This window comes from Camarhynchus parvulus, chromosome 6 (assembly GCF_901933205.1).
Source record: "Camarhynchus parvulus chromosome 6, STF_HiC, whole genome shotgun sequence".
NCBI lineage: Eukaryota > Metazoa > Chordata > Aves > Passeriformes > Thraupidae > Camarhynchus > Camarhynchus parvulus.
In genome coordinates this window covers 16,878,445-16,892,159 of record NC_044576.1, presented here as the reverse complement: position 1 = coordinate 16,892,159, position 13,715 = coordinate 16,878,445, and positions in this window count along the sequence as shown.

The following is a 13,715-nucleotide window of genomic DNA, read 5'->3' as shown; positions in this document are numbered from 1 at the left end:
AAGCCTGATTAAAAAATTAAAAAAAAAAAAAAAAAAAAAAAAAAAAAACACCACCACCAGAAAACCCACAGACAAACAAAAAACAACAAAAAGACCCAAAGCAAACAAAACAAAAAACAAACAAACAAAAAACCCCCAAACAAACAAAAACCCAAACAGACAAAAAAAAACCCAAAAAAAAGCCCCACCAAAACCAAACCCTAACAAACAAAAACCCCATCAAAATAACAAACAGGCAAAACTGGCAATAACAGTGGTTGGGACTTGCCTGCATCCACCTTGCCACTGGCCACCAGTGAGCAGTCATGCCAGGCACTGCAGGTCCTGCAGGTCTGTGACTGTACCCCGAGGGGTCCCAGAGCTTAACCCCAGGACATCACATTTGTCTTGGTGATGAGACTATAAAAGAACATGTAGCCTGAGCCTGGTCCTTCCTCAGGTCTGAATACATAATTCAGAAGAGGTGCCTCTCCATGGGTACTGAGGGTTGCTATTTTTCCGGCATTACCCAAGGAAGCAACATGACTCTCAGACCTGTAGGCCCAGATAAAGATGTTTTCTCTGGACTCTGATGTTGCCAAGCCAGCTAGGAAATGCAGAGATGTCCTCTATATGTTACCTAAGATTGTGGCACTAAGCAGCTGCTTGAACAGCAGTGAGACAAGACCTAACTTGGCACAGGGCACTAAAAGGGCAGCCTTAGTGGCTGGAAAGTCACCAGAGGTCTGGGTTGGATCCTTTGACTGAATTTGGTATTATTTGGCCTGTTGTGTTTTATTACTGCCTAGCCAGAAGAAAGCAGCAGCATGGGAAGCATTTGCAGAGCTCCCAGGCAGCAGCAATCTCAGAAGTGAGGCCTCAGTGAAAGGCCACCTGCCAGAGCCAGCCATCCAGCTGCCCTCCTGGGACCACACAGCAGACACCCCTGCCCACGCACAAGTAGCATGACTTACATGTGGAGTGCTGCTTTGGGGGAATGTGGGGTTTTTTCACAGTGCAGCTCTTGCACATCACATCCCACCCCATCCTTCAGGAGCCAGGTACAGTGCAGATCTGCCTTCTCGGAGGCTGGGGCACAGAGCAGGTGGTGAAAGGGGTGGCCTTGTCCTGTATTGAAAGACCAAGTCACCCACCTAGCCCAGAAGACAGGTCATGTCTGTGTCACCTGATTTTGAATAGCCTAGCACAAGGCAGAACCAAGAGCACTCTATAATTAAGGAAACACATGCAATGCTTTCCAGGCAGCATGAGGTGACTCAATTTATGTGGGTCTAAAACACTCCTTTTCAGCCAGTAAACTTGAATGATAGGAGATGTGTCAGCTGGGGGAGAATATGATCCAGACTTTAGGACCTCATAGATCACTCTGCTGTGCCCTCTGTGGTGTTTGATGTAAGCCCACGTGGAGCAGCAGTATTTCCTGGCTAAGGAACAGTGTAGGTCTGGTAGCATCTGTGAGCACTTACCTCACATCTCTTTTCCTTACAGTGCTTTGGACCTTATTTGCCAAACTTTCATTCTTGTGAAAACCAACCAACAGAATTTCTCTTCTCCATTCTTCTTTTTCCCTTCTTTGTTGAAATCCATTTTTCAGCAGGCCTAGAGGAAACCTTTCAGAGATACCCAGGGAAGACTGTTTCTAAAACCAGAAACCACTATCACTACAGGATTCAGCATGTTAGAATAAGTGCCACAGCAGTTTTTCTGTCAGTGTGCCAAGCACACAGACCTTTAAACAATATCCCACTCTTAATTCCTTTGTTTAAAGAGAAGAGAGCACCAAAGAGTTCATAAATTCCCCCCCAAAAAGCACTCTCAAACACTGAATGAGAACTACACAGCATTAGATGTCATGGTTAGACGAAAAGTCCTATCAGGTACTAAGAGCAGTCACTCGTTGGGACTGAAGGCAGATCTGCTCACCAGACCCAAGAGGTCAGGCTGTCCAGGAGCTCACCAGCCTCTGCTGAAGTGGCTCTGCCTGGTGGGAACGTTTTCACCAGCTAGAGGTGATGCTGGTGACACCAGCTACAGACCAACTTTCTGTGCTGAATAGAGCTGATAGAGGACCAGGACAGAAGTATCCAGCTCTATAACAGAATCAGTTTTGGCACAGATTTTGAACAATACTTCTAGCTTTCTTCCAGGAGCTTAATCATCACCACTGAGGTTTAAAGATTTACAGATGCCTTGAGAAATCTAGTATATAAGTTTAGCAGTACACAGTATTCTATAGTCACTCTTCACTGCAACTAAAACAAACAAAGAAGGAGACACAACCATGCATAAACAATTCAATATCCAAGTTCCTGTTTTCTTACTTAGGGTGCTATGTTAATTCTCTTGGCAATAATCCATTTTCAGCAGGTTCTCATCAACACAAGCATTTGGTTCCCACTTCCAGGCAACACAAACAGAGCTAGAGATAGTTGTTATCTCTATGGATTGTATCAGGAATAGGGAAAGGGAAAGTAGTGGTGACAGCACTAATCAACTGTTAAGCATCAGAAATAAAAACCCAGACTTCCAAGCACAGTACCTTGATGTTGAGTAAACTGTTTATGAGACATTTTGAAAAATTTCCCAGCACAGTGTATTAATGTTCATGTGTTTTCATTACTTTTCATTTAAATGAAGTCTTCTCTGTCGATCTCTTTTTCTGCATCAAACAGGCGGATTTTATCTACATTTTAATAATACCTTTCTTATTCTAGTTATGTTCAGAGGCTAGGGAATCCAACCATCTCATGAGAGACTTGTTGAGGAACCAGCACAAAAGGTGCTTTCTGCAGACCAAGATATAAGAACTGTTTCAGTAAGCAACCCTACCTGTCTCCAACCTGTCAAGATAAAAATGCCTGAGGAGGAGAAGGTGAAGAGAGAGCGAAGGGCATTTTAGCTAAGGACAGGCTGAAATTGACCTATAAAAACTTGTTACCATGATGTACAACTTAGCGGTAAGTTTCCATAAACATCTGTACAAAGACATATTTACTAACACTTACATATTTCCTAACACATTGGAGAGCTCTTTTACGTTCACGTACCTGTGCAGCGGCCTTCAGTGGGGACTTCACTGGCTGGCTGCAAATTCACTGGGACTGTGCATGTGCAACTCCACCTGAGCAAAAAGAAGCAGGTATAGGATGAAGTTACTAGGTCCTTTACAAGATAAGGTTGATTCTTTCCTCTTTTTAGAACACAGAACTAAATTTTCTTGATCTCTAAATACAGTTTTGATTACGAAGAACCTTTACTTTCACTCTGCAGGGTGTTGTTTTCTTGAGACTTCACTGTGATCCATGCAGCTGTGCAGGTCCATGTGTGGGCACATTACCCCACACACGTGCAGCAGACACGCTCTGTGCTCCCAGGAACTGTCTGGGCCAACGGGCACTGCCGGGAGAAAGTCTGTGCTTGACACACCGTGGGCAGTGATGCACGCCCAGCTGAGCACCACGCCTCAAAAACAGAAGCGCCTCAGGAAGACCAGCTTCAAAACAAGAGGTACTTCCTCCTGTGCAATGAAACCCGCTCTGGGGTGGCAACCAACCCACAGTTTACTCCCAGAGGTGATCCACACATGTCACAAGCCAGGAAACATCCATCAGGGGGCTCAAGGAGTCAGTTCTCATAGGCTGGGCTGCTGTCAGTACCAGGGTGTCAGGATACAGGCTGCTCCTGTTACCCAGGTTTATCACAGCCAGCAAGAAGCAGGACACACACAGTCTGTGTCCCATGGCATATCACAAGCAAACACCTGCCACTGTCCCTGCAAAGACAAAGCAGGACTCAGACCAAAGATTTCTTCCCGGATCCAGCTATCTGCCAGATGCAAGAGAGTCTCTGTATAATATCTCTGAGAACACAGCAGGCTGCAAGCTTGTGTTGAATAAGTGCAATGAGAAGAAGGAATGCTGATTCCTAAACGCTTGGTTTTTGGGGAATGTTGCATTAATACATGTTGCATTAACACATTGGGGGAAAAAAATAGCAGGACTTATCAGATGTGAGAGATGAGATTGTCGTTACCATCAGCTTTGTTAACAGAAGAAAGTGTGATGGAGAATGACAGTGCTGCATCCAGCTTTCTGATGGAATAGCATCAGTCATATAATGGGAGACTAGTAAAAAGGTCTCTGTTATGGAATTGTTTCCCTCCTCCAGAATTTGTGTGTTCTCACTTTTAGATGCATCAGCACTTTTTAAAGCATTTAATCTCTGAAGCATAGGTAATGCCTGTGGTTTTTTCAGTTTATTCACAGTAAATCTTGCACCGAAATATTGTTTGGTTTCATTAGCTATTATTTATACTTCAGCACTTTTCATCTGCTCCTCAGTTGCATGCTTAAGAGCTCAGTAAAGCACTTAAACTCGCTATTGTGACCACCGATGTTTGCTGGGCAGTGCTTAGCACGTGGCTACAAACTGGCACAGGGCTGCCCTGCTTGGAACAGTGATGCTGCAAGCGAGCTTATATTTTCTGCCTTTTTGGAGGAATCCCACGAGGATGGTGCTCAAATCTCTCAGCGATGGCAGTCCAGCCCACCTCAGGCAGGTGCGCCCGTCTCAGCTGGGGTGAAATGCTTCAGCTGAGCGCCGCGGGATGCTCCGAGGATGCCCGCGCACCCTCCCGCTCCTGCCGCCGCCGCAGCCCCGCGGGAGCGCACGGGCCGGGCCTGGCCCCGCTCGCTGCACCCGGCCCGGCCGCCGGGTGGCGGCAGCGCTCCGCGGGCTCAGCGCCCCGCGGCCCTCACGGCCTCGCTGCCCTCAGCGGCCCCTCGAGAGTCGCCGGTGTCCCCTCTCCAGGGCCCGCTGCCCTGGTGCCACAGCCCTCCGGGACAGGCAGCGCAGCGCAGCCCCGGGACGCGCCTCGTGTGCCCTTCGTGCCGCTGGTCCCCCCTGCCGGCATTGCCCCCTCCTCAGGTGGCTCTTCTGCCTGGAACTGCATTCCCCAGCAGCCACAAGCGCCTGAAACCCCAGTCCCACCAGCACTCACCTTCCATACCACACTGGGCTTGTCCTTTATCAAACTCCGTCAATTACTGCCTGTCACCCCGCTTAACAAGGACAGCATGGGCCGAGCCAGCACAGCCTCAACAAGACCCAACCCGTCCTCAGCAGGACAAAGCAACAGCAATATCCTACAGCCAGGAGCGAGGCAGCCAGGCTTTTTAAATGCTCAGCAGAGCACTCACTATCAACCAACCCCACCTGAGGCCCAGTGCAGGTGTTTTGTGATGAAGGGAGTGCAATTTATTCCACCTGGGAAACTTTCTCTCGCTGATTACTGATCTGTGTATGCACAGATCATGCACAAGCTACAGCACGAGTGGCAGACACATGCTATGAAGGACGTACCGCAGCCATCTGCTGAAAGTTGCCAGGCTCTCTGCAGTTTAATCATTGCACGCTGGCTTTAGGAATACTTCCACCTCTCAGGGCCTCTGGCAGGGGCAGACAATGCCAATATCCCATGTGGAATAATTTAGGAAAAGTCCAAAGGGTGGGGCTGGGGGTATAAAACTGGATTAGCAGTTCAAACGTAAATCCTCAGCACTGGTTAACTGTCATGTAACTCATTCCTGGATGGGAAACTCACCCTGCCTGTTCCTGTCATGCCTGGAGCAAACTTTAGCAATAAAAGATACTGCAATCGGGGTCATCCAGGGAAAAACATCAGGCACCTCTGATACCTGCTGCAGGAGTATCCCTCTCCCCCTCCTCTAGCAGCTGTCAAGTGTCAGCAGTTGACATTTTGATGTTGTTTTTCCCATAGTCTATAGCTAAGGCTCACATTAACACATGCTGAAGAGGATATACCCTGTTCCCAGGGGTGAAAGAAATGTTTGTGATACATCCAGCAGCACCAGAAGGAGGGCAGGGTCCCTGCATCTGAAGGCCTGGCACCCCCTGAGATCCAGCTGTGAGCCCCAGGGAGGAAATGCAAAAGAAGGAATCCTGAAATCTTTGGAAACCAAGACAGGAATCCTCTGGACACTAAAGGGCTGCTCTAGCTTTACCTCAGCACATCCTGAGCTCACTCCACTGTTCTTCTGGGGAAAGGTGCTGGCCAAGTCCTGGCCAGAGAGCAGAGAAGCAGATTCCTCAGGAGCTGCAAATGATTCTCTGGTTTTCTGTAACCAAATCATTGTTTAGATGAACATAATTTTTCTGCAATGCAATTATATCCATTCAACTTGCACAGCCCCATGCTGCACAGTACGCATTTTTCTTTCCTTATTCCTCATCATGTAATTCCAAATAATCCATGAAGTTTATATTTTATAGGTAGAAAGACAAGATGGGGAAGGCTTAGGTGGCCATTTGAACACCAAGAGTCTGTCAACAGTTTTGGGATTAGGTGCTGCATGGGATAGATATCCAGGGATGAGCCAATCACCTGATTAAGCTAGTTTTTTAAAGGATGTACTTGAGTGATTGAGAAAGAGGAGGTGAAGAAGGAGTTGGGGCCAAACCAGTCTCTGGCAACATTGTGTGTTTGCACACCACTTAGCTCCTCTCTGTGTTCCAGTGCTTTCCAGACTCATTCTATCTCAGCATTCAGGCATGCTAGCTGGGATCCTGGAGTATCAGGCAGCAAAGGATTCTGTCTGGATTCCCCTCTGTAATATTTTTACTGTTCAGGGAGGCTCTTCAAGTCTTAGAGTTGCTAATCTTTACATGCAAATCCTTCTTCAGAGTTGTTATTCCCAAGGCACACCACCGAGTCAGCAGGCTATTTAAGAAGCAAACTGGCACAGTGGACAAACAAAGAAATCCCTCAGGCCTTGGGTGTCCCCAGTGCCAAGCAGAACCAGACAGTCACTCCCTGTGTCTGTCGTATGCCACTGTTTGTACACCTACAGTTCACCCTGCTTGTAGTGTGGCATTGTGAGCACACACTCACTGCTGTCCCCAGATTCTTTATCTGCAGAGCTGCTGTCTCACCAAGTTACTCTCCCAGTGCAGGTTGGGATAGTTGACTCTTCACCTCAAACCAGAGCTTTGTACTTGTCTAGTGAATTGCATCCTATTATTTCATTCAGTCCATGTATCCCATTTGCCAAGATCTTATTGGAAATCTAAGCAGGGTGACCTCCAACATATTTTCTACTCTTCCTAGTCCAGTACAGTCTACAGGAGGAGGAAGTTTGGTCTGCCTTTTTTCATGTGTATCAGCAGGGAAATTCAAAGTACCTATGGATCCCAGAGTTGTTCCAGCAACCCTCAGACTGAAAGTGGGGGCTCTTATCCCAGTTTCCCAAAACCTCCACAACCATCTTCATCTAGGCAAAATTAGGAGGATAAGAACAGTGGTGATAATGTCATGTAACTCTATACGAAAAGCCATAAAATTCTGCTACTTCACCCTTACCTTGCTCTCTTTTCTTGAAGAATCAGAAATAAAATCAGCTGGCATTATCAGTTAGAGAAAGCTGAAGTAATTTTCAACACTGGTTGTTCTTGAAGTTTATACCTGAATCCTCTGCAAACATGATCCTCTCAAACACAGTTTGGACAAAGGAAAACACACACCTTCCAAAACATACCAAATGCCTGCTGTGTGAATGTGTGAATGTGTGTGGTGACCAATCATCTGCTCAGCTCTCCAGTGCCATGAGGACCTGACTTTGTAAGAAGCCTTTGTAGACTGACATTTTGAATGAGACTGCTGCATTAGTACTGTCACAAGATTTTTGAGACAAAATGATGATGCTTTAAAAAGGTAGCAGAAGTAGCTACAAGCAGATTGTCATCTGCTTGGGCTGCAGAGTCCCCTCAGTGTTACCTGCTCAGAATTTCTTTTACACTTGCAACAGAACTTTCTCTCTATTAACACTCCAGACATGAACACCGGGTTAATATGGAACATTTTTACCCACGAAAACTAACAGGAACCCAGAAGTCTGCAGCCCTTTACTTTAAGTGAGGAGGTAGACATGGAAAGGCAAGAGTATTTTCAGCTCCATTCTTTAGAGGAGACAGGGTAGACTAGTTCTTTAAAGACCTGAAAAGGCAGCAAAACCAGGCAGGCAACTAAAGGAGCAAGCAAGGAAACCTAAAAATGTTCCTGGCCAGAAACCTAACAGCTTGTAGGACCTTTTGCTGTGCAGAAACATAACAGCTTGTAGGACATTTCTCCTTAAGAACTCAAAATGTCCTTTACTGGGCCAGCCATGCACACTGCTGCAGCCTATGCACCATGGTGGGGAGGCACTCTGCTTAGAGGGGAATCCTGAAAGATTTTCAGTTGCAAATGGATGTAGACAAAGACAGGAGCAAAAAAAAAAAATCCCAAAACCAATGAAATGCTCTTGACAGTATATAGCTCTTCACTGGGATAAGCAGAGAGTAAAAAGAGGAAAAACAATGCTGGCTTCTGGAAGAGTACAAAGCTCTCTGCTCTAGTCCTGGTGTCCAAGAGGAAATAAAGCATTCACTTTAAAAGCAACATTTCATCTGATGTAGAAAAAGTTGGAAGAAGCAGACAGGGAGAGACACACCCCATCTTTGAGGTTTTCATCTGTGTACCATTGATAAGCCTAGAGTAGGAAGGATTGGGTTGAGTGTCTAGCAGGTTTCTCCTTTGTTCTTCATGCTTCTTATCCGAGCAGCATGTGTGCATTCTCAGGGCAACCCCACTCCCTGCCAGGGTATGCCTGCTTCCCCTAACAGGAGTCTATCAGAAACCTCTCCAGGATAAAAATGAATATCTGAGATTCAGCCAGCAAGCATCTAAGGGAAACATCTCCCAGATCTTTAGACCCCAGGTTATTTTTAACTTGGGTAAACTATTTTTGTTCTCCTAAATGTTGGGACAGCCATCAAAGGTCAGCCTGGTGTTGCAGCAAGGAGACAGGGTAGATGGCAATGATGCAGAGCACGCACACAAACAGGATAAACAGTGGCATGGGACACTGTGCTCTGCCCAAGAGGCAGCTGCAAACTGACCTTGGATGCGCCCTCGCCATTCCCCGGTGCTGCAATTTCCCCCTGTGCTGACTATGTGGCAACGTGTCCCCAGGGCTCACGCTCACAGCCACGCAGCATCCCGGCTCTCCCCACACGGGTGGGGATCCGCCCGCAGACGCAAGTGGGTGTCGCGGACGTGTGAGGTGCATCTGAGCCGGGCTGACCGCACGGAGCACGGACCACTGCGGCGCTGCCCACGCCACCTCAGCTGGGCCAGATCTGCCGCCAGGAGGTGGCATTCCTGCAGATCCCCGCTCGGCACTCCCGCGGTGCTGGCAGCAGGGAATGGGGTTCCTAAGGAGGACGGTCGCAGCCTGAAGAGAGGGGCAGGAGATGTAGGCTGCAGATGTGCGGAAGAAGGCACGGAAGGCCTGGAGGAGGAGACAGGCCAGCTGAGATGAGCCGAGCACGCTGCCACCCGGGGAAGGGAGGCTGCAGAAATGCAGAGGTGCCGCTGCCCAGCGAGCGCCGGGCGGGGATGGGCGCTCGGCATGCGGCTCCTTGGCACCTGGCCTGCCATGTCTGATGTGGGTAGAAGGACACCAGAGAGCACCAGTGCTGAGGAGAGGGTGGCAACACAAAGACCGCTGTGTTCCTCTGGTCCCCATCCCCTTCTCCCCCTCCTCTCCCAATTTATTTACCCGAGTTCAAAAGACAGCCTCACAGTCCCGAGGGGCTGGCTGAAGTGGCCAAGGGGTGGGCTGTGAGGTCATCTTCAATGAGGGCAAAAATCCAGTATCAACAATGCTGCCCATTGTATGGCCCTGTTTAGACAATACCGGCTGGGTTCTTGCTGCTGGCAGCCCGAGGACTGGGAGCAAAGCCTGTTTGGGGTAACAGGAGGGGAGGAGGGCGGGCAGGATGTGTGGCACGGAGTCAGACCGCAAGGGATGGAGCAAAGTGCAGAGATAAGCACCCTATCCCAGTCATCAGCATGTTATCAGCCTAATTCTTGATGCTGATAAGATTATCTTGACAGCTTATTCTCTCATCAATGACAGGGAATTTAGCCATCCTGGCCACAGCCTGAAGCCATGGCCATCACCCCAGTTACACTTACATTCCCTTCTAACCTTGGCAATGAGACAGGAATGATTTCAGCTGCTTTATTGACTCTCTTTAACCCCATATTTCCCACTCAGCTTCAGCAGGGTGGCCAGGTAAGCATCAGCTTCTTCGTCCAACCCTTGCCTTTCCAAAGGCAGCTGAGGGTTTGGCCATTGATACTCTTCTGGGTGCTCCCACCTGAGGAGCCCAGGTAATCCATACTGAGCTTAGCCATGCTTGAAGAGTGAGGATGGAGCAAGGGATCTTCAGGAATTTGTGGAAACCATTGAATTTATAGAGCAACAGTTGATGTTTTAAGGTGTGTGTGTGTGTGGTGCAGGGAACATGACAGAAAGCAAGCAAGTGACCAGGATGCTGCCAGTTCTTGTAAACATAAATAGCACTTTTGGTAAATGCCGTGATACCAGGCTCCTCAAGTCACTGTCTGGAGCCAGGTGACCAAACAATTCCTAGCTTTCCGCTTCAAATATGAAACCATTTGCTACCTCTCCTGGACAAGGAAGAGTGCGTGAAAATATAACAAAGAATCATCACCTTCCAAAAGAAGGCATGGGGAGAAAACAACATCAAACAAGGGTGGTGATCCCACGAGCTGGCATCAGATCCCTGGCACCTGAACTCCTGAAACACACAACCCTGAAAGACCTGCAGCTGCCATCATCCTTCAAGCAGGCATCAACTCTGAACTCTTGTAGACTGAGCCAGGTCCTGTCCCAACTCATTCTGAAGCCATGGTCCCCTACCCTATTTCTCTGCAACATATAACTGCGCCCAAAAGTCAACTTGTCAAAACCAGAGACACCATTAACCTAAGAGACTGCTGGCTGCTGCTCTGCAGAGTGGGCTCAACACCTTTGAAGAACAGATTCTTTAGATGAGGGTAAGGAGGAGAGAAAGCATTGGTGAAAGGATGGAAAGCCACGCCAGCAGTGCTCTTTGAATGGAGCACCCACAGCACCCACACCCACAGCATGATTCTCCTATCTCCAGAAAAAGCTCTAAAGCTGGAATTGCTTCATACTTCTTCAGAAAATCAATTTTTGCAAGCCTTTATTTTTGGCTATAGGGTTCATTTCTTTCCCCAGTTTTCAGCCTATTCCCTCATTACTCGAGTCCCCTCTTCTTGTTTCAACTTCCAGCTGTGAAATAGAAAGGGTGACAGGGAATGTTGTTAAAGAAGATAAATAAACAGCATTAAACAAACATTGCAAAGCCCTTGCAGCAAGCATTTTTGAGTACATGGTTTTTTCAACAGTTTTGGGGGGGTAACTGAGGAGATCCAATAAAATTTCCAAGATGTCAACACCAGATGAAATCCCCTTGCAGAACTTACTGCTAAATAAAAAAGATTTTTTTTTTTGTAGGGAAGACTAGGAAGGAATGTGTTATCATAAAAGAACCTTAGCTTAGTTTTGATGTTTTTATCTGCATTCTAGCACTGTGGTAGCAAAACCAGAGTGGTTAGTGCATCCCAGGACTGGAATGTGACAGTTCTTTCTCTTAAAGTGTCTGCTCACTGATACTGTCTTGTGGTAAACCTCACTGCTGGTTTGGGCCTCGTTGTCCTCAGACAATTGGGAACAACAATGAAAAAACTGTGAGACCTTCTGACAAAAAGAATTCTGCAAGAATTTTTCACTAGCCCAGTGCTTCAGCTGAGTCGTGAGTCTGTGGGGAGGTCTTAGGAAGGTGGAAACAGCCTTGCATTAGACCATGTATTTCTAAAGAAATCTGGTGCTGAAGTTCATGGCCTGTGCTGCCCATGACATGGCTCTGCTCATTGCTGCCATGCACCATGGCCCTGGCATTGCATCAGCTCTTTTATGAAAGACTGTGACCCTGGGCAGCAGTCACCAGATGCAGAAAAATTGAATCAGTTTCCTGAGGAGGATGGCTGAAGCCAAATCTTCGTGAAGCAGTGTTGGTGTACACCATGAGCAATGTAATTCTGCTGAAGGCTCAGCTGGGAAGCTCTCCCTGGAAGGAAGGAAAAACTTGTCTGGAGAGATACAAGTGGAAAAGCCTGATTTAAGCTGTATTGCTGTGTTTATATAAACATTTCTGTTTTCCCACCTGGGCTGCCCAGTGATTCTCCTTTTGTCTCAAGCCTTTGAGCAGCAGAGCTGAGACAGAAGTCTGCAGCTGGGACTCAGATGGGCAGGGCTGGGTGCTGGGGCCAGGGGTGTGCAGGGTGCAGGTCACTGGCATGGCCAGCAGCCCTCCACAGGAGGGAGCCGGGCTGGCACAGCATGGCCAAGCCTCTAGCCCACATAGGGCCAAAAAGCTTATTGACAGCAAGGCCAGATCAGTGGCAGTCCAAGCACTGGGAAAGCAAACCATGCTGCACACTCTCCACTTCCTCACCAAAGGGTCACTGCCTGAACCTCGTGGCCACATTCAGGAGCATGAACGTGTTGCAAAGGTGATGAAAATGGCAGCTGGAGAAGTTGGCCAAGCCGTGCAGGGCATTTCTCAGGACTGTCCTTGGCACAGAACACTTGAAACCTGCCAGGTGAGCACAGCCCCAGTGATGGTCAAGATCCATCTTTCCCTCTCTGACACAAAAAAATTGTGATGGTCACCCCCCAAGCTAACTGGGCAGGGGAATATGCAGAAAACTTATTCATGTTGTGAGGGAGCAGCCAAATGTGTTCTTGATTTTAGATGGTAAAAGTCTAGCTGCCCTGTATAATGCCTCATAGTTGTACTCCATGTCTGAGGAAAGAAACCCGTGGAAAAGGAAAGGGCTCTGGTGAGTCTGAGTATCTGCAAAACTGCAAACCTTGAATTCCCAAAGCCTCGCTGTCACCCACCAGTAGCAATTCCAGGTCTGCCCCTGGTTCATGACATTGAGGTTATTTCCCCCGTGTATTATGAGCTGGAGAGTACCTCTTTAAAATCACCAAGTACTACCTTCTTTTATTTAAATTTATTTATTTTCTGGTTTTCTTTTGGAAATAGCAGGAGTCAGGTTTCCTAGGGGTAGTTTTTAGCTCAGTTTGTAGTTCTTTCAGCACTCACATAGAAAATAGGCAGAATCTTTAATTTAAACATAATTTCTCCTCAGTGCTGTTAACCAGACATTTAATGGAGAGTCTTAAAAGAGATAGTTGAAAGTCCCTCCCTGACTCATGCCCGCTTTCAACATCCAGGAACATCTTCTGATTTGGGTTCTCTGTTTAAATATTGTGTCTCAAAAGGTAGGCATGACTCAAGATCCTAATATCAAATTTAAACACATACTTCTCACAGACCTCTTCATCCATCATTGTGAAATGAAAAAGCAGGGACATATTTTTGCCTTTGCTGGATGCCTCCAAATCCAGAGAACAAATGGGCTACTGTTATTTTTCATTGTCACTTTTCCCTTCTAGTGATTACAATGCAACTCACTTTTGACAGCTGCCACTGAATAAGTCACGATAACTCTGAGCAGGATCAGCCCAGGGATGGACTCTGCAAGATCTTGGTTGTCTGTCTGCACCTCGTGTGGTCAGCTCCATCACAGCAGGAAAGCTCCAGACAGGATATATGTCAGAGGATATGGGCACACTTTTGGCTTTTCACGTCCCTGCTCCACTCCCAAAATGACTCATGTGTCAGCAGGGGACAGAAACTGAACACGGGACACACTACTGAGTAGGGGAAGGAGCTACAAGAGGTCCTGGCCA